Here is a 19,556-nt window from a genome sequence, read left to right on the forward strand (position 1 = left end):
TACTTTATTGCTAAAAATTGACTACATTTGAAATACTCAGTGTCCAAACTGTACATTGTCTTCTGGGGCAACCACACTAATATTGAACTAGCCAGTATGAAGATGCACTGGTTACATCTGACCAACTCTGCATCAATAGTTTACAGTAGAGACCAAACTTTTTTTTTTGTTCATTGTCTTCAGGTTTGTTCTCCCGTGCCTGGCAAGCTGTGTGCTCTGCTCCACTGCGACCATGAAGTCTGGACTGAAGTCAATCAGGGACGGGCCATGGTGGTGCACAAACAATAAATTGCTCACTCTTTTAATGCCTAGTGAGTTTCTAAGGGGTGTGAGTGTATTGTTCATGTCAGTGAAAACACGTTCACATTCTGCGATAGATATGGCTGTGGCGTGCAGTGTTTTCATAAGTGGAAGCATTTCTTCTGGCACATGCTATCCGCCATTGTTCTTATATTCTCGAAAGCCAATGACTATTTTTCATACCTATTAGCTTTAATCTTTTGCAAAGTGCCTGCATTTCATCTTCTCCATATAATATATCATAATCAGTTTTCCAGTACCTAGGGCAAACAACTTAGCATGCCAATATCAATTTTTCAAACTCTGAAGCCATTGCTTCCCCTGAAGTGCCTGGAACATGCGAGAAAGCTGTAGTAAGGAGTCTATTTTGCATGCCATTTGCCAGACTTCGGAACAATTGCAGTCTTTTGATTTCAACATCAACTTTTCTCCCTCCATGCAAAGTAACCCCTTGAAACGTTAGAGTGTTGGTCATGTTTGGTGAATTCTGCTTGCCTGCCTCCTGCCAGCACCTCAAAAACTTCAATTTGGCGGAAAATTAAAATATTGGCCCCTGGGAGAGTGATGGAGTTCACTTGCAATTTTAGAGACAGCTCAGAGAGTTCTCATAGAGCATGCCTCATCAGGCCCAGGTTATTAACAAACTCCACAGCAGTCAGCCTTCCCAGAAGTCTCCTATATTTTGCCCTTTCAGGACCTACATGGGTTGGGTCTACAGCTGCTGACTGGAAGTGAACTGGTAGATCTAGATAGAGGTCACAGACAACTTTTACAGTGCAGCAACTAGATGCCACCCACCTGTTATCAAGAACCCTATCTATTGCACGGAAAATCAGTGGTAATTGATCCACACACGTGTGCAATTCACTTCGATTTTTGGGTGAGCAGTGGTAAAGGGCATAAAGAAACTCCGTAAAAGACTTAAAGTTCTGTGTGCCACATACTTCTTTTAAGGCATCCCCCAAAGCCAGCTCTAGCCGGTGGTTGCAGCAATGCCAGACAAGTAGAACTAGATAGTCATCTGGTTTCCTCAGTTGTGCTGCAACCCCTGTCACACGACCCATCATTGCAGATGCACCACCTGTGGTGAATTAGACTCAGTTTTTTTTAATGTACTCTTGTGCGAAATACTTCAGGAGGCAAGACTGTAGTTCTCTTGTGATAGCATCAGCATTTGTTTTTTTTTCCAATTCAGTAACTCCCAAAAAAATGGATGTGGACTCGCCTCCAAATGCTGTTCTAATACAAACTAATAGCACTGAGAAGTCACTCACGGTTGTGCATTCGTCAATCACAATGGCAAATTTCAGGTTTTCCGCAACAATGTACTTTGTAAGTTTCGTTTTCATTTCATTGCCAATGAAGTCACATAGATCTGCACAACTTTTCCTGGTCTGCAAAATCCTACCCATTGATAACCCATTTGAAATCTGCAAATCCTCAAGAACGGGCATTTCTGTGAATGGCCGGTCTTGTTTGCTTACCATGTATGCAGTCCAGGAAATTAGTTTTGGTTACTTCCTCTTGGCATGCATTTTGTTACTCTATGTTTTTTTCTATCTCTCCATCTTTTGGTCGCAGAACAATCTTTTCTGCTTCCTGGTGGCTATGGCTATCTTTGTGCTCATATATCTTCTTTAAAAGGGCAGTTTGCTGGCCTTTTTATGTTGTGGAGGCCGTGCAAACAAGGGATTGTATCCATTCCTTGGATACTCTTATAACTCCAGTGTGTAATTAACCATGGTTGCTAACTTTAGCACACACTGCATCACAACATCCCCTTCTTAATTACAAGCCACAGATGCTGTGCCATAAAATATGCAGCTTGCTCATCTATCCAGCCAATTGGTAACTTCGATTCAAGTTCAAAGTTACAAGCGGAAATGGTACCATCACTACCTCTGGAGGAATCATCCTCTCCACCATAGGTGGGGACAGTGACAATGTTGTCTTCACTGTCTGCAAACACTTTTGGAACCATCAAGGCGCTTGTTGGGCAGCAGCTAGGCCAAGACAGAATTTCTTGGTGGACGGCAATTCTGAAGCTGCATTTTCTGATGCACAATTTTACTCTTTGTGTTTCCATTCAGGGAAAGCTGCAAAGAGAGATGGTTGCTTTTGCATCGCTCCGGGGTGCATAGTACAGCTTTCCAGGTTCTAAGGCTGCTCCACCCACCTGTACGGTTCAGGCCGCCTGACTGCACTTCCTATACTTCACAGAACTGTTGGAGCTGATGAACGGGACAATGTAAAGAAATCTGTTACAACATGGACTACAGTACTGCATGTTTAACTTGTGGAGTACTGTGAATTCAGTACATAAAACCCCAACATCAACATAAGAGCCCCTAATCTTTTAGGACTTTAGGACTTTAGTACTGTTAATGTGTTAACAAGGGCGCGGTGTTTGGCGCCGTCCCCGGAGGGACTCTTCCTACTTCCTGGTTTGGCCACGCCCCCCCCTGGTACTTCAGCGCCTTCCTCACCCCGCAGCGGTGAAGCCCGCGGCGGGGCAAGGGCGCGGTGTTTGGCGCCGTCCCCGGAGGGACTCTTCCTACTTCCTGGTTTGGCCACGCCCCCCTGGTACTTCAGCGCCTTCCTCACCCCGCAGCGGTGAAGCCCGCGGCGGGGCAAGGGCGCGGTGTTTGGCGCCGTCCCCGGAGGGACTCTTCCTACTTCCTGGTTTGGCCACGCCCCCCCTGGTACTTCAGCGCCTTCCTCACCCCGCAGCGGTGAAGCCCGCGGCGGGGCAAGGGCGCGGTGTTTGGCGCCGCGTGGTGTTCGGCGCAGCTGGTGTTGAAGCAGGAAGACTCGCGGACTGGTACTGGACACTGAATTTGGAGGTGAGCAACAGGAGGTAGACGGTGGCAGAGGCGTGAGGTGTGCGGTGGGCCCCCTTAAAGATATCTGGAAACAGAAGCCTCACAGGATCTAACCATGGAGCAGCCGTCTTCTGACCCCTTATCCCTGTTCCCCCGCCACTCTTCTGTCCACCAACCCCTTGCCCTGTCCCCCTCCTGCAGAAATCCCAGCGCAAGACTCTGGTGCTAAGGAGACAGCGCCCTCAGGGGGTGCCTCCTCTACCCACCACCACCATAGCCACTACTACTACTACAGGCACTACTATGGGGCCACACGCCGGTCTGTTTGCCACTAAGTCCACTGTCACCCAGTTTCCGTCTTGGCCCATCACATCAGCAGGGACACATTACCTGCCCCCAATACCGGCCCAGCAGCACCTGGGGAGCCAAGGTACTCGGCATAACCTTCAGGATGGTCGGTCCAACCTGTCTCGGGTTGCCAGCATAGTTGCTGGCGGTAAATCGGAATCAAGTCCTTCCCTCATTCAAAGCTTGGCTCCGGTCCTGGCCACAACCCTCGATAATCTTATCCATGGTACCCCCTCAGCTATTGTGACATCCCCACTGGCTGTGGGGGACAGTCTGTCATTAAGTGCCCAAAGTGCTCAAAGCACTTCCTCAAGCTCCCATGACAGCTTGTGGAGTGATGTACTCTCGTCTACCAGTTATGGGTCTAGCCCCCCCCTCCGTTTGACCCCGCCTCGGATGATCGAGGCCATTAACCAACTTTCTGATGTCAGCAACCATGAGTGCTATCCGACCTCCAACCGATCTCCAGAGGAGGCGCCCCGTGATAGGGGGTGCGGGTGTGGGTGTAAGAAAGTTCTGGCGGAGCTGGCCAGCATTAAGGCTCTGTTACAAACTTTGCTCGAGGGCCAATGGAAGGGAGGTGGAACTGCCCAGGAAGAGGAGCCCAAGGTCACCACTTCAGCTGTTGCAGGGCACAAGTTCTTATCCCTGGAAAATTCTCTGGAATGCACACCGGTACTGGTCCCCCTGATATTGCCTGCTGCCAAAGGGTCTGTTGATCACCAAAACCTGGCACAAGGGGAATCGCCCGTTAATAACTGCCTCTGCGACCCCCATGCCATTATCAGAGAGAATAGCAGGGTCCCTGATCCAAGCCCAATGTCTTTGTCATCGGTGGTGCCGGTCTCTTCCTCTATGGGCCCCGATTGCACTGAGTCGAAAGCCCTGGGTCCGCGGAAGTCTGGGTACCAGCACAAGCTACTGAAACAAGGAAAGTTCCAACGCCCTACAGTCTTCCTTCAGGGGGTGCCCAAACTGGCAGTAAATAAGACAGAGCCCAAGGATGCCCTACACAATAAATGTCTATTTTGGATGAAAACCTCTGGAGGCTGCCCGTTTGTCCGTAGAGAAGCTCTGGCGGGGTGCCGTAGAATTCCCAGTTTGGGCAAGAATACCCTGGACTGTATCAAATTGACATTTTGGGATCGCAGCACAGCAAACAGGGTTCTGGGAAGCTGTGGGCGGGCGGGCCAATCATCCAAGAGTGGGATCTCAATCAGCATGCTCCCTTTTTTCAGCTCTGTTGTCCCACCCAGATCTGCGGTAGTAAATTCGGGGGTCTTCTCTAGTAACTGTCCCCTTACAGGGGCAAATTTGACAACCTTGGGCCCAAGGTGCCATGGGAACTGGTTGAAGCAAGGGGTTGGTGGGACCTGTCTACCGGCCCAAAGAACTGTTTAGGGTCTCCCAGGAAGGGGATGGCTTGTTTGAATTGCCCTGATTTCTTTCTCATATTTTCTGTGGACTTTTTGTAATTTTGCATCAGAATTGTATTTTTGTTTTTAGAATTGTTTTGCAGGATGTACTTTGATGGTCCTTTCGGGCCGAATAAAGTTGTTTGACTGACTGTTAACTTTTGAAGCCCTGCAAAAGCACTCACTCTCACTGCCTCTGACCTTAGTACAATTAAAATTGCATTTGGATAAGAATAAGGACTATTTCTTGCTACATTTTTAGTATTTGGTACCCAGTCCCCAACCCATGTATCATGCACTCCCCCTTCTCCCCAACAGACATACACACACACATTACATATACACACATACATAAATGACCTAGCAAGCAACAATGCTTCATCACCGCGCTGCTCAACAAAATCTGAGTGGGATCCATCTAACTCCTTTACACATTCTAATGAGACTAGTCTAGTGCAGCTTCAATGCTACAAGTGAAGAGGGAGAGCCAGAACGTACCCTCCGTCCCGGAAGACCCTTTAGCCAGAAGAAGAATCTGCGGCAATATGTCCATCGCTCATACGAACTGGCACCCATTCCAACTGCTCCCATGATGAACAATTATCATCAGAGATACCCTCCCAGCAGGCCCTATAATTTAGCAGTAGTGCAAATCCTGCCCAGAGTAAAAAACACAAGACACACAAGACAGAGCTGGAGACAACCACATGGACACACTCGACTGAACAGCAAGATACCAAGCCACTTGTTGTTAGAGACGCCATGCCGATTTAGGCACGTCAGACATACACGTGCCATCCACACACATTCAACTACACGAAGAACACCAGTATACAGCTCTATTATAGCTAGAGAACAGTGACATATACATAGCGAATGCACCTTTATTATTTTGCCATAGGCCTGCTACAGCACCGCAGTAACGCAAGAAGCAAGAAGAGTTTGTATACATGCTTGCAGAGGCTCACATGCAAATAACCCCATAGTGTGGCAGGGAGCACCCAAGGGACCTGACAGCCATTACGCACTAACTTGTAGACCATTTAGAAGATGTGTATAGTAGAAGCCAGACCATGGCTCAATAAATCTAGCAGGTCGTAATCAGCCTAGAAAAGGGACCCCAAGCCTCATGGAATCATGCATAGCAGGAGCAGGATTACTGGGGCAGCAGCAAAGCCACCACCAAGGTCGCAATGTTGTAACTCACATTCCTCACTCTGAACTTAAGTAACACCAGCTACAGGAGAAGCGAGCTCTCCAACAAATACAGAATAATTTGGAGTTCTTGGGCTCAAAACTACGGTCGCCACACACGTGACCAGGCACAGTTGAGGTGCTGCCAAGATTACGGCCTGATAAGAGCAACCTGTCCCGCCATCCAGACAATAGCTGCAACAATATTGTTACAGTCACATTACCATACTGCTTTGGGAACCAGAGAGCGCTAGTTACGCCTATGGGCTTCAAACCGCCATGATGCTGACACATAGTTACACCTTGCTGATACATAATTGCACATGGCAGTATTCACAGGTGTTCCATGGCTGAAAACAGATTCAGTCCCAGGCTCGGGGGTCGATGGCTCATCCAATCATATCTGAGGACCCTCGGGGTGGACAGTGGGGATCACCGACCAATTACGAGGCCTATTCACTGTAACAACTTTGGTGTAACAACTTTTGGAGAATGGCTAAACGTACCACCTGAAACTAAACATGCCAATACAATAGCACCTCTATACTGTTCCATATGGGACCTACTACTTAACAGCCTATGCCGAGTTAGGATAGGTTTTTGAGATGATTCCCGAAGATGACGCCAATGGTGACATCAGATGCTGACAAAACTGGCCTGCGAGCCAGGGTCTGTTGAGACCTCTGTGGATGTTCTTTCATGTATGTGATACCTGTATGTGATCCCTGTGGCATGTCATAATAAACCACAGTATTCCTATGATTAGGACTAAGGGAAGGAGTTAGGCATTCCACAGACTCGCTCCAGCGGGACCCCAAAGTGGCTGAGGGTCCACCACTAACAAGTTGGAGGTCCCACAGAGAACGGGTGTGGCACCAGCCCGGCCAGACGCTGCCTCCTTAGCCATTGGACCCTGAAGGCTGCAGGACCCTTGCGGAATTGCGAGATAACAGTACAGCGCAACCGGAGATAGACCGTCGGGAGCCACCTTGAGAAATCTATCCCGCCCGCGGTCGGTGAGGTTTTCCACGCTGTACGGATGGGCGAGATGAGTGGTAACGGGGAGCCAGTGGCCGAGCAGTGCCGATGGACCCAAGAGAACATAAGTGTGGGCCACATAACAGGCAATATATTGAGTGGGTGGGTTTCATATAAGTGGGAGAGGGAGGTATAACTTGCAATTATTGTTTGCATAGAAACTGTTTTGACATGTGCATGTTGTAAGGGCCCTGAGCAGAGGTAGAAGTCCCTTTTTGTGGTTGTTCGAGCATCGCAATGAAGGGCTCTGGTGAGGAGCAAGGATTGTGGACTGTGACAACCTGTATATCTGAGGTATTCCTATGTGTTGGATGTTTTAGTTCGGAGCATAGATGAAGGATACCCGTGAGGCGTAGCTGGGGCTATGCTAGATTGCAGAAGGTATTTGTCTGGTTAAGTCTCCCCGAAAAGAGGCATTTCAACCATCAGGCAGCACGTTGGTTGCAGCAAATACAAGAGACAAAAGGGAATACTCCACCCCACGAGGGGTGGGAAGACAGCTGTGGGGTTATTTTGGTTCTGGGGTGTATTGCAGGAAGTGGGGACAGCGGGCATTTGTGCACACAATTGTCTTTCATTGGCTTGAACATTAGTTTGGTGATGTCACCCTTAGGTTGTTGCATGGGACAGTGTGTGGAAAAGCTAGGAGCTGGTTTTGTGAAGTGAGATTAAAGGACAGGAGAACCAGCGGCAGTGTGTGGAAGGCACCTGCACAAGATTGAGGTGGTGTGCTGGACAGCTGCAGCGCTGGTGGAGGCAGGTCTGAGCACGAAGCCCGCTGTGTAAGGTACGGAGCCGCGGATGCTCGTAGTGAAAACCATTAATAAAAAGAATACTGTAACCTTTTACCTCCTTGGCAGCAGATATCGAAAGCCTCGACTAGAGGTCAGGTAAACAGTAGTAATGTATTTGTATGGTGGGACTGGGACCATCTATAGTGGGGTGATAACTCCCATCCAGCACCCCTGTAAAACCCTACCCCCGTATAAAGATAAAATCATCAAATACCACATACAATGGTCTAAAAGCACCGAAGGCAAATTAGGAAGACCGTGGCCAACCAACGGCAGTTTCTCCAAAGACGTGCTGCAATCACTTTTGACCCATTTGCAGAGAACATACAAAGAGAAAAAGTCGGCTAAATGCATGGAAATATTTGAACTGTGGCGTATGTTTCAAGAGAATAGGCCATGGATGATGAGCCTATGGAAGGTGAAGGAAGAAGGATTGGGTCCATCCGCTTTGCCTCCCGCACCGCTGGGTGTAATATCTGATGATGCAGACAAAGAACAGGGGCTATACCCATTAGGAGAATTACAAGCAGCAGAAGGTTACTCAAACCAAACATATAAACCATCGCCATATGCCCAAACCAAACTATGACAAGAGACAGGGCAAGTGCCCGACAGCCCAGAGCATAATGAGAAATGGCTATGGCGCGCAATAAATGAGCTTGCATGTATAGGACCAGAAGAATGCTAGCTGCCTAAATACTACTCAAATTAAAAGCGGCCACAACGGGGGAGGCAGAGGGGTTAGTAAATGAACCTGAGTCTCAAGGACAGAGCAAGAGCGAAAATCTGATCTTACCACAAACAGGACGAAAGATAATACTAGGAAAAGAAGTGATGGAAGGGGGGTGGTGAAAATAAGTGGTTAGCAAGAGGGAGGAACTAGAAAGGATACTAGGGAAAGACAAGAAGATGGTGTTGTGGAGGAAGAAAATATTATTGCAGGAATCACGTAAGTACGAAGAGAATCGATTGAAACAATTTAAGATGGAACAGTGGGCAAGGGAACAAACTAGAAAGGATGAAGCAGCGTGGATGTTGGTAAAGGTAAGTGACCAGATAAAACTGGAATTAGCCAGCGAAAGGCAGGAAGGAGAGTGGCAACGAGAAGAAGGGGAGAATATATGTGAGTACACTGGAGGGCCAAGCAGACATGGTGCAGCACGTTTGGGAGTGTGGGAGGAAGAAGACATATGTAGACTAACAGACATTGACCTTAATGTACCACATGAGCCTACGCTAGTAACGCGAAAACTGAAGCTCTCAACTAGTTTCTGTAGCCATATGGATGACGAATGTGATACAGACAATCACCACAGTGACGAAGAAAAGGAGGGGCCCAACAAGCTTTACCTCACAAGGACTAATGGAAGGATTTCTTGGGAGTGCAGGACACATGAACAGAGGAGTAAACCACATGACGGGCCAACACAAGACACACCAGAGGAGGGAGTCCCACAAACACCATACAGCAGTAGACTTAGAGACCTCTCCAGGCGTAAGAGAGATGGGGTGACAATTACACAATCAAGGAGACATTCCTGCTCCAGAGGGCGAGTGGTACAGCCCTGTAGTACATCACAATAGAAACACACTATCGAACCCATAGACATAAGTGTAGAGGTAGAAGACGAGAGGGGACCTAGTCAAATAAGGCAGTACAGACGTACACCAGAAGAAAGGGCCTTCTACTCACTAATGCTGTTGCTGGAGAGGGGAGGGATGCGACCACAGTATGTGCCATGGAAACACACGAACAAGGAAAATATTAAATGTAGATTACCCTTGCGCGGAAATGGATTTATAAGATGGAAAAGTTAACGGCAGGCCACCGATTAGCAGTACGTGATGTCAAGGGACTACTAGTATCCATACTGGGCGACGCTGCTGATGACATCTGGAAAAGGGCAGGATTCCATGAGGTGGCTATCCACAATACAGCACATGATGGGGCACCATTCACAAACTGTAGGACTGCACTTTGGCAGGATTTAAGGACACAATTTCCAGACACATCAGACATAGGGGCCATTACGTTACGCAAGATGCATGATGATGAGGATCCTGTTAAGTACATTCAGGAGATTCAACTGCTTTGGTGCCTCGAAACTCGAGAGCTGTGCGACAAAACAATAGCAATATTTTACCACATATTAGTACAGGGATTATCACAACCAGTTCAGAAAAACTTGAAAAAACTTGTGGGGATGGAAGAAAAGACATGGCCAGAAATACAACTCACCATAGTACACCATTGCAGATTATGGCAACAAAAGATGCAACAGAAAGGAGAAGAGAGAAAGGCAGATGAAGCTATGTTAGTGCAGAAGAAATTGTACGCGTTAGGAGTACTCATAACAAGCCCCTGTACACTAACACAAAATACAACCTCTCAGCCACACATGCAACTTCAACCACAGCCGACAAATGCACCACCCATGGGAGAGGGATAGATAGGGAGAGGCGGTTACCCACAGGCCTTCAGGGGAAGGGGAGGATTCCAGAGAGGACGAGGGTTTGGGACCCAATCACATCAATATGTAGGAGGGTTCGGGGCTACACACAACAAGTGCCACAAGGGCTGGGGGGAGGAGCAGGGGGAATCCCGTGGCAAGCAAGGGAGCCCCTGCAGTGTTCGGCCTGTGGACAATTAGGACACATTTCCCGAGCATGCAAGAACAGGGGGATCCAGCAAGGATGGGGTGGCTACTACATCCCAGACACACAACAACTACATGGACCGATGTAAAACATGCAGTAGCAGACACAACTAATCCTGCAGACACAACACCAACAAGCCCCTCCAAAAACAGAACCACCATCTCAGATGGTGGTGCCACAGGGAACAACATCAACGCAACAGTTAGCATAAGTACATGTCCATCCCCCAGAGCCCACGGACACGGCAGCAACAGTACCAATTCAGAAGATAGGGGGGGTTACTATAGTAGGAAACAACCCCTACACTGGGAAAGTACTATCCTTATTCCCCCAATAGGACAGCCCACAGACAAACTTGCTGTGTCCCAACCTGTCAGTCACACCTAACCCTGCTGAGGAACCTCGCATAAGGGTGACGATAGGTGACAAAACATTTTCCTTTCTTGTTGATACTGGGCGACCATATCATGCATACAGGAAGGGACTTTGCGTTGTCAGGCAATGTCATGAACACACAAGGATTCTCTGGGGCTCGAGAAGTTGTTCCATTTACTGATAACATCTCCTCATCTATCGGGAAGCACAATCTGTCCCTACCCTTACTCTACTCCAAACACGCACCTGTCAATATATTAGGTCGGTACATAATGAGTCGACTCAACATGACCATCTCATTCACAGAAAAAGGCACAATATGCTCAACGCCACGGATACACATGCTTACAGTGAGACAACTCATTCAGGCATATTGAGGGAGAATAGTATAGAGGTGGGAGCCAGCCGACCCCAAACTATTTCAATACAGCACAGACATGTCCCTTGCATGGTTATCAGGGATTGCAGGGAAAGTGTGGAGGAGACAAGGTGAGTACCTATTCAGACCAGAAACACCATTAGATGAAGAAGAAGGAACGGCAGTAGCGGTAGACATTGAAGGCATTATAGTACAACAGGATTGGATCGCGGTACATGCAGTGGACGATCAAGGAAGGGCATGGAGGGCAATAATTGCAGCGGCAGAGAGATGAAGGCTAACTCAGGTAAAAGATGAGGAGCGATTTACAGAAGATAAAAGTGAGACAGAGACAATACTGGAAATGAGTATATGCTTTTGGATACACATCACATACAAGGAAATAGCACAGAGAATGGCAATGGCGCTGGAGGCTCCACCCCCATTAACAGAGAAAGATCTGGCCAAGGTACCCAATGACTTATGGACTTCAAGTCCCTATGTCGTAGGATACATACGAAGCATAGGGTGAGTGAAAATAAAATCGAAACCTTGTGCAATACTACCCAGAGTTAAGCAATACCCCCTAACAAAGGAAGCAGATGAGGACATATATGAGACACTTAACACACTTATTGGAAGAGGCATTCACGTGCCATCAGAGTCTCCAATCAACACAGCAGTGTACCCGGTGCGCAAAGTGGACGGTGGGTCATCGCATTTTATTCAAGATCTCCGCCCACTTAACCACATCGTAGAAGAATAATTTTGTGTGGCAGCAAACCCTGCAACGATTCTGTGTGGAATCCCAGCAGAAGCCACATACTTCACTATTATCGATCTCAAAAACGCATTTGTCTCAATCTCATTGCACCCAGACTCACAAGATTTGACCAGTTTCATGTACCGCAACTGAAAGTGGAAACACACCTGATTGCCACAAGGCTACTGTGAGTCAACATCCATTTCAACAGAGTAATACAAATGGACTTAGCCAATGTCCAAACAGCCAGTCCAGTCCTACAGTATGTAGACGATATCCTTATGTGTATTGAAACAGAAAGAGAGTGTAGGGAGGACTCAGTACATGTACTCATGACTTGGCAGACAAGGGGCACAAGGAAGACAAAGATAAACTTCAGTACTGTCAAAAGGAAGTATTGTACATTGGGCAGATAATATCCAAAGATGGGAGACACATAGCCCCGAAAAGAGCACAGACAATCCAAAATACTCCTCAGCCAAAATACTCCCCAGCCTAAAACAATAAGGGAGCTGCATCAGTTCCTCAGAATATGTAACTATTGTGGAGCATGGGTCTTCGACTACAGCTCCTACACATGCCCACTCTTAACAGCCCTCAAAGAAGCGCAGAGTGATATAAAACCACTAGGCTGGACGACAGAAATGACTGATGCTTTTAATGAATTGAACGAGGCCATAAGCATGGCACCACTGCTAGTGACACCAGATTACAAAAAAAAATTCTTCCTGTTTTCCCACACCAATGGCATGGTTATGAAAGAAGTACTGACCCACCCAAAAGACAAGCATGGGCAATAAGCCAATTGCATATTACAGTGCACAGTTGGACCCAGTGATGAAGGTACATTTTCCGTGCAAACAATATTTGGCTGCTACAGCATTTGCAGTAGGAAAGACCTCATCAATAACCATGGGATGCGCAACAACACTTTACATGGAGCATGCCCTCTTTGCGATACTGCATAAACCAAAAAGCACACTAACAACCAAGAGAGCAACAGGTTATGAAATCCTGTTATCAAGACCAGAATTGAAAATAGTGAGATGTAAAAATGTTAATCCTGCACAATTTATAGCCGATGTCCAACAACCAGGTGGTTGGGTTCATGACTGCACACAAAATATTGAGTTCTTCACTGAGACACGTAAGGTAGAGGAGGATGCATTAGGGGGGTGAGGTATTGTACATTGATGGGTCCTCAACAATTGACTAGACAGATGGAGTGAGGAGAACTGGTGCGGCAGTAGTAAAGCTCAAGGAAGATTAGACAAGTGAGGTAGTGTTCAGTGTCCAGTTATCCCCCATTATTCAGCACAAGCCACAGAATTAGTGGCACTAATACTGGCATTACAACATAGCGTAGGCAAAAGAGTGACAATTTGTTAAGGATTTCAATCAGGCAACACACACCTTAGTCTTGGCCCAGTATGCAGCGCGCAATTGAAATGCTTGTGTTAGGTTAGATTCAATATTGAGATGATGCACCACTCATATCACACCCCCTTTTCAAATATCCCGGGTCACAATGGACCATGAACCGGGCTGGTTGGTAAATGTAAATGTTGGTAAATGTTGGTAAATGTATTTATTTATTTGAAAATTCAAAGAAATCATACACTTTTTAATATGTGGCAGCAATCACCAATGGGGTGATAAGAACAATATGAATGTAATCAATGCACTTAGTTTACCCTTCTATTGACACAACTACTAAACACCAGGGAATAGGAGCACTTTTTGATTTTAGTCAAGATAGCACTTGTAGCATTCTAAGTGCATAAACAGAATCAGCAGGTAATCAGGAATGACAGACCAGAAAACGAATTTAAATCCGACCTTCCCTCCAAAACAAGAGAGAAAAACGGATTTCAAACCCTGGCACCCTAAACTGACACTCGGAAATGGATGAATAAATGAATTAATGGGTATAACTCTTGAAACAAAAACAATTCTTTACTAGAGCAACACTGGAATGATACTAGCAATCACAAGCAATGGATCGAGCAAAAGCATACAATTTGAAATTGAATGGAAGATAGAAAACAATTTATAATCAAAATGACACTTTGTAAAATTAACACACTTTTGCAAATCCCGCCTGAATTTACCAAAAGGGTTTTTAATAAAAACGGGTGAATTATTGTAAATAAGTGATGCGGTTGTTGTGTTGTGGTGTAGCTATGGATCATAGGTACAATATAAAAGTGAAATGAGGTCTCTAGCTGTTAAATTGAGTGAGTCATGCAAGATCTAGTGAGGTGTGTTTTGAGAAACTGAAGGCGCGAAAAAGGAAGAGAAATCAATTTTGACAAGGACAGTTTTACTCTACACCAGAAAGTTCAGGCTAGGCTACCAGATTGAGACACAGTAAGCTCTGGGGTTGACCCGCAAATTCAACCCTAGCACCTCCGCGCCCACCCTTGCAGACCCTGTCCGATCACTCAAAACATGATTAATAGCTTAGAATTTTACAAGACAAAATGATTAAAGATGTTGGCACTAGCACAAGAAATCAAAGCAGGGTTTCAAGAATGATTTTTGACAATGATTTTTGACAATATTACAAGTTATCAGGATAAGGATGGGATGATTTAGAGACTGGGATGGAACAAAGTAAGGCAAGGCAAGATCTGCCATGGTTCTATGGTTCCTATTGATACTCACAGTCCACTTTTAATTTGGATTTTGGACAGTCAGTGGTTCTTGTCACCACACGGATCTGGTGTAACAAAGGACAGCCGGACCAAATCAGCGGGACAGGGTCAGCAGCGCAGGGACTGGATAACAAAGGATAGTTCTTCTGGACGGGCAATTCTGGTTATTGGATGCTATAGGGCATCAGGAGAGCAGGATGGCAGTAGCATGCAGTGAATGGCAAGTCAGCTTAAAGCAGGGTGCTTCCCAAAACACCACAGCGTTTCCCTTGGTTATTGGGATTAATTTAGAATTGAGGCCTAGCTGAAGCAAGATCAGCAATGCTTGGCCTTGTGGTTGGGATATGGAGTTTAGATGGATAGATGCAAGATGAAGACAGGAACAGGACACCGGCGTAGGAAATCAGGAATCAGTGTGTGCCCTGTGTGTTGTCAGGGGCTCTTATTTATAATGCCAGGTGACATCATCACAGTATATGACAGGGGCAGGCTTTACTACACCCGCCTCGAACAATAGGATTGGGCAAGGGTAGAAGTCTCCGCCTAGCTCTTCGCCAGCTGGATCTCAGAAAAATGATGTCATGTTTATGGGGTGATTTTTACAGTGTCCAGAAACCTCCCAGAGTTACTGGAACTAAAATCTAATTTTGCCACAAACACATATTTACACAATTGCAACCTTTTAGTAAATCAAATACACAGGTTACATATTTTTTTCCTCACATTTCAATCCAAACCCCCAGTCCCTGAGGCCTGGTTTTGCTCGTCTACCAGTTTTTCCACACTTTTCACTGGGATCTACATTTCTCCAAATTCTACAACTTTACACATGAGTGAGGATTGTCATAAGGAAGATATGTACAACATTTTACATTTGCAACATGGATGCTTTTCTTGTAATTCCACATATATCCCCATTTCTGTCCCTTTGGTGTCACTACATTCTACCAAGTTTTAAACTAAAGGCCACAAATGTACTTTTACACTGTAGAATTTATACATATTTACCAATTTTGGTTGCTAGTTTAAACGTCCTTAAAGTTTCCTTATGGAATAGTCTTTAGAACAAATGGGAGTCAATGTCTGTCATTTTTTTCTCTCCTGCTGACACCAACTGGTATTTCCTTCCAAGCAGAATGGGAAGTTCCTTCAGCCTGATTGAAGTTTTAGGGTCTTTCACACCTCTGGCTTCCTTCCCTGAGAACTGCATTGTCCTGGGTTCCACAGAGACGAAGTCTGTTCCATCCGATAATTATCAGTGGGTTGGCAAGATCTGCTGGGAGAGATAGCCCTTTTGGCAGAAAACCTGTTTTTCAACTTTGTAACTCAAGCCACCCTTGCTTTAACATCTTTCACTTTTGATCTTAAATCCAGAATTAAATAAGCCAGTTACATCAACTAACACGTGTGATATATTCTCCCCAGTAACAAACCCCTTTATATTTCTAAAGACAAGTACAACTTGTATTTAACAGTTTACTGTTTTAAAACACAGGCATTGATTTTTCCTTATTTTGTAAGCAGCCTATTTTCACAAGTGGTGCAAGCTGACATTTCTTTCTTTAATTCGGTTTTGGGCAGCTCACTCAGATTTCAACATTGTACTTGCAGCTAAAGTCATTTTTCTTTGAAGCATGAGTGTTATCTGAACACTGGTATATGAAACTGACCAGGCTCAGATAGTTAAAGTTATTTTGAAGACAGCTGATGTTTGCTACATTGTAAAGAAAATGAACGCGCATTGTAGTGTTAGTGAAAATAAAGATCCTTGTTGATTTCTTTCAAAGCTACTTTGACTGGGCCTTTCATTCAGGAATTATGCCCGGTTTTACAGAGGCACAAGGACTTTTCAATCATAGTAGTTTCATGAGGAATGGATGAATTTAGTGTCAAGCAGCATTTTTAAAGGTGAACAAGTTTTCATTTGGAAGGGGAATATTGGTTTTTAAGCAATGCTGCCTCTTTCACTTAATTTCAGTTAAATGTCTCAGAGCACGCTGGCACGCTCCTGCAGTGTGTCCCCTGTTCCAACCCGCCTGAAATGTGTGTGGCAGGATGATTCAGCCATCTTTTTGGTTGTTTAAAAACATAGTTTTGAAATACTGGTGCGCACAGGAGCCAGCACAGCCATTTTTCTGTGTTTAGCACAAATGCAGCAAAGTGATGTGGTAAAGCACAGCTGAGTGGGTCAGTATATCCCACACAATATATCCGGATAGTGCCTATGTAACCGCCAGTCCATTCTGGGCTTGCAAGATAGCTCAGAAGGTGATTCAGAAGGGCAGATGGGACACCGGTGCAACATGCCTTACTCCTAGCGGAACTAATAAACGTTATAACATACCCTGACGAAGTAGCACTTGTGAAATGCCAGGCGTACACAAACGGCAAAGACCCAATATCAAGAGGTAATGGAGCAGCAGATTACCAAGCAAAACATGCCTCATATTTTGGAGAATTGTAGGACTTGGAGGAGAAGCAAAAACAAAGGGGGGGTGAGACAAATGGTGCTAAAGGATGGATACAGCCACTTACCAGAAATACATACAATGGACCTACAGGCAGCGGCACCAAGAGAAGCGAAGGAACTGTGGGTAAAGAGGGGATGCTCAATGTTCCCTGCTGATGCCACATGGGGAAAGTACTAATGCCACTTGCGCTTCTACAAACAGCATTACAAAAATTGCACTATCCCGCACATACTGGGAGAGAAGTTATTGCAGCTCACATTGGAGAATCACGGTTCTGCCCCGACCTAAACAGCCACATAGCAAACTTTATCAGCAATTGCTTGACGTGCCAACAATTGACCGCTGGACACACATTGCGAGCCAGACCTTTAGGGCCGTTCTTGCATCTCCACATTGACTACGTGGACATGATCCAGGCATGTTAAGGGTATCGTTACATGATTGTAGTGGTTTGCCCCTTCCCTTAGTCAGAGAATTGTTCCCAAGATGGGGCGTGTGTGAAGTCCTACGATCTGACAATGGCCCTCACTTCGCCAATGAATTGTTCCAAAATATTACCACCCTGCTCGGAATGAAACACAAATTTGCGTGTGCATACCAACCGCAAGCAAATGGAGTGTGTGAACACCTCAATGGTCTCCTGAAAGAATGTAGTGCAAAAAACCCACAAAGCACAAAAAAGAACTGGCTGTATTGCTTACCCGTTGCCCTATTCCAACTGCAAAATAAACCGGGGTCCGATCATCTTCTAACGCCCCACGAGGTGGTGACAGGACTTAGAATTCATCTCCCATTAGCACCACCTACAAGGGCCTTGAGAGATTGCTATAATATTGCTGAAGTTTTGGGACAGGAAATATATGATTATGTGACTTCACTTGTTTCTAGCATTTCTTTCATTTCTCACCCGATTCAACAAACAACAGAGAAACACGAGGACAGCATTCGAGAGGATACTGACAATACAGAGACACAGAAAGAAGCTCCTATTCAAGTGGGGGATAGAGTTTTGATAAGGAACTTTGTCCGGCGCTGGAACGCACCTCGCTTTACCGGTCCATATCTCGTAGAAACAATAAAATACAGGACGGTGAAGCTGCAAGGACGGTTAGCATGGAATCACCTCCATGATGTGAAAATCTATAAACAATCGACTTCACCCCAACATATGGCTACAGAAGCTGACAAGCACAGCATTGCATCATCCAATCAGCAACAAGATAACCCAAACACCCAAAGCCCCGATGACCCAAGACCAACTGGGCATGCCATGATCAGATGTTCCTGAATAACGGAGCCTCCCACAAGCGTATTGGTGTAGATTGACCACTAATGAACACTGCTTAACCCCATACCATATTCCTCTTTTCCTTCCACTAAATAACGTAAACTAAATAACGTAAACTCCCAGCCTCTGAATGCAAATAGAGATAATAGGTCAGCATTATGTTTTAACATGTCATACCGCACGCAGTCCATGCAACCCACTACGGGTAACACTGTTTTAACAATTCTCTTTTCTCGCACATGCAGGGTTCTGCGACTGTTGATTGTCAATGTATAAGTATTGATAGGTGTAGATATTAGGGAATAAGTTAGATGTTGCCCCCTATTAAACACCCTGAAACGCTCTCTCATCAATTCATCCATGAGTTAAGGAGACCCACACATTTTAGGCCTCAATCACCACAAGTTTAATATTTTCGCATTTCTACTGCAAACATTACCCACAACTTGAGCAAGGTGCATGCCCTGTTTTACCCACACTCCGACATCGTTCCATATGGAAAATATGGGAAGAGATGTTTGCATGGGCACTCAAAGACTATTTAGTGCGCGCAGCTTGATTTTACTTACAACTACTAACAATAACGCTTTTTAACACGATTTTCAGGCGGACAACTTTATCAACTATCAAGTATAAAGGATGATGATGACAATAATAAAATTAGTATTGTTCATGGTGTGGTTACTACTTGGTACCGGATTATTAGCAACTGCTTTCTTACAGCTCTTTCTTGCTTTGCATGTCTCTGCTTTACCCCATACTAACTCCCTGACTCAAGCTGCACGGACTACGGTGTCCGGTGGTACAGGCGATACTGCTGAAAAGGTAAGGAGAGGTAAGCGCATTGTTGCCACAGGCATACAGGGGGTAGAGACATACCTCACAGACACCGCACACATAATAAACATTTGGTACAAGCATATGTCCAGAATTGGGAGGGATACAACTAGTGAGAGTTGTTATGTTTGCTCCTTGATTCCCTATGCCATGAGCTTCTCCAGGACCTTTGTAGCAACAGACATTTGCGCCACAACAGCACAATGTCTTATGTACCTAGCCATGTTCCAATCTCGGG

Source organism: Ambystoma mexicanum, chromosome 1q, assembly GCF_040938575.1.
Source record: "Ambystoma mexicanum isolate Mex_15411 chromosome 1q, UKY_AmexF1_1, whole genome shotgun sequence".
NCBI classification, from domain to species: Eukaryota; Metazoa; Chordata; class Amphibia; order Caudata; family Ambystomatidae; genus Ambystoma; species Ambystoma mexicanum.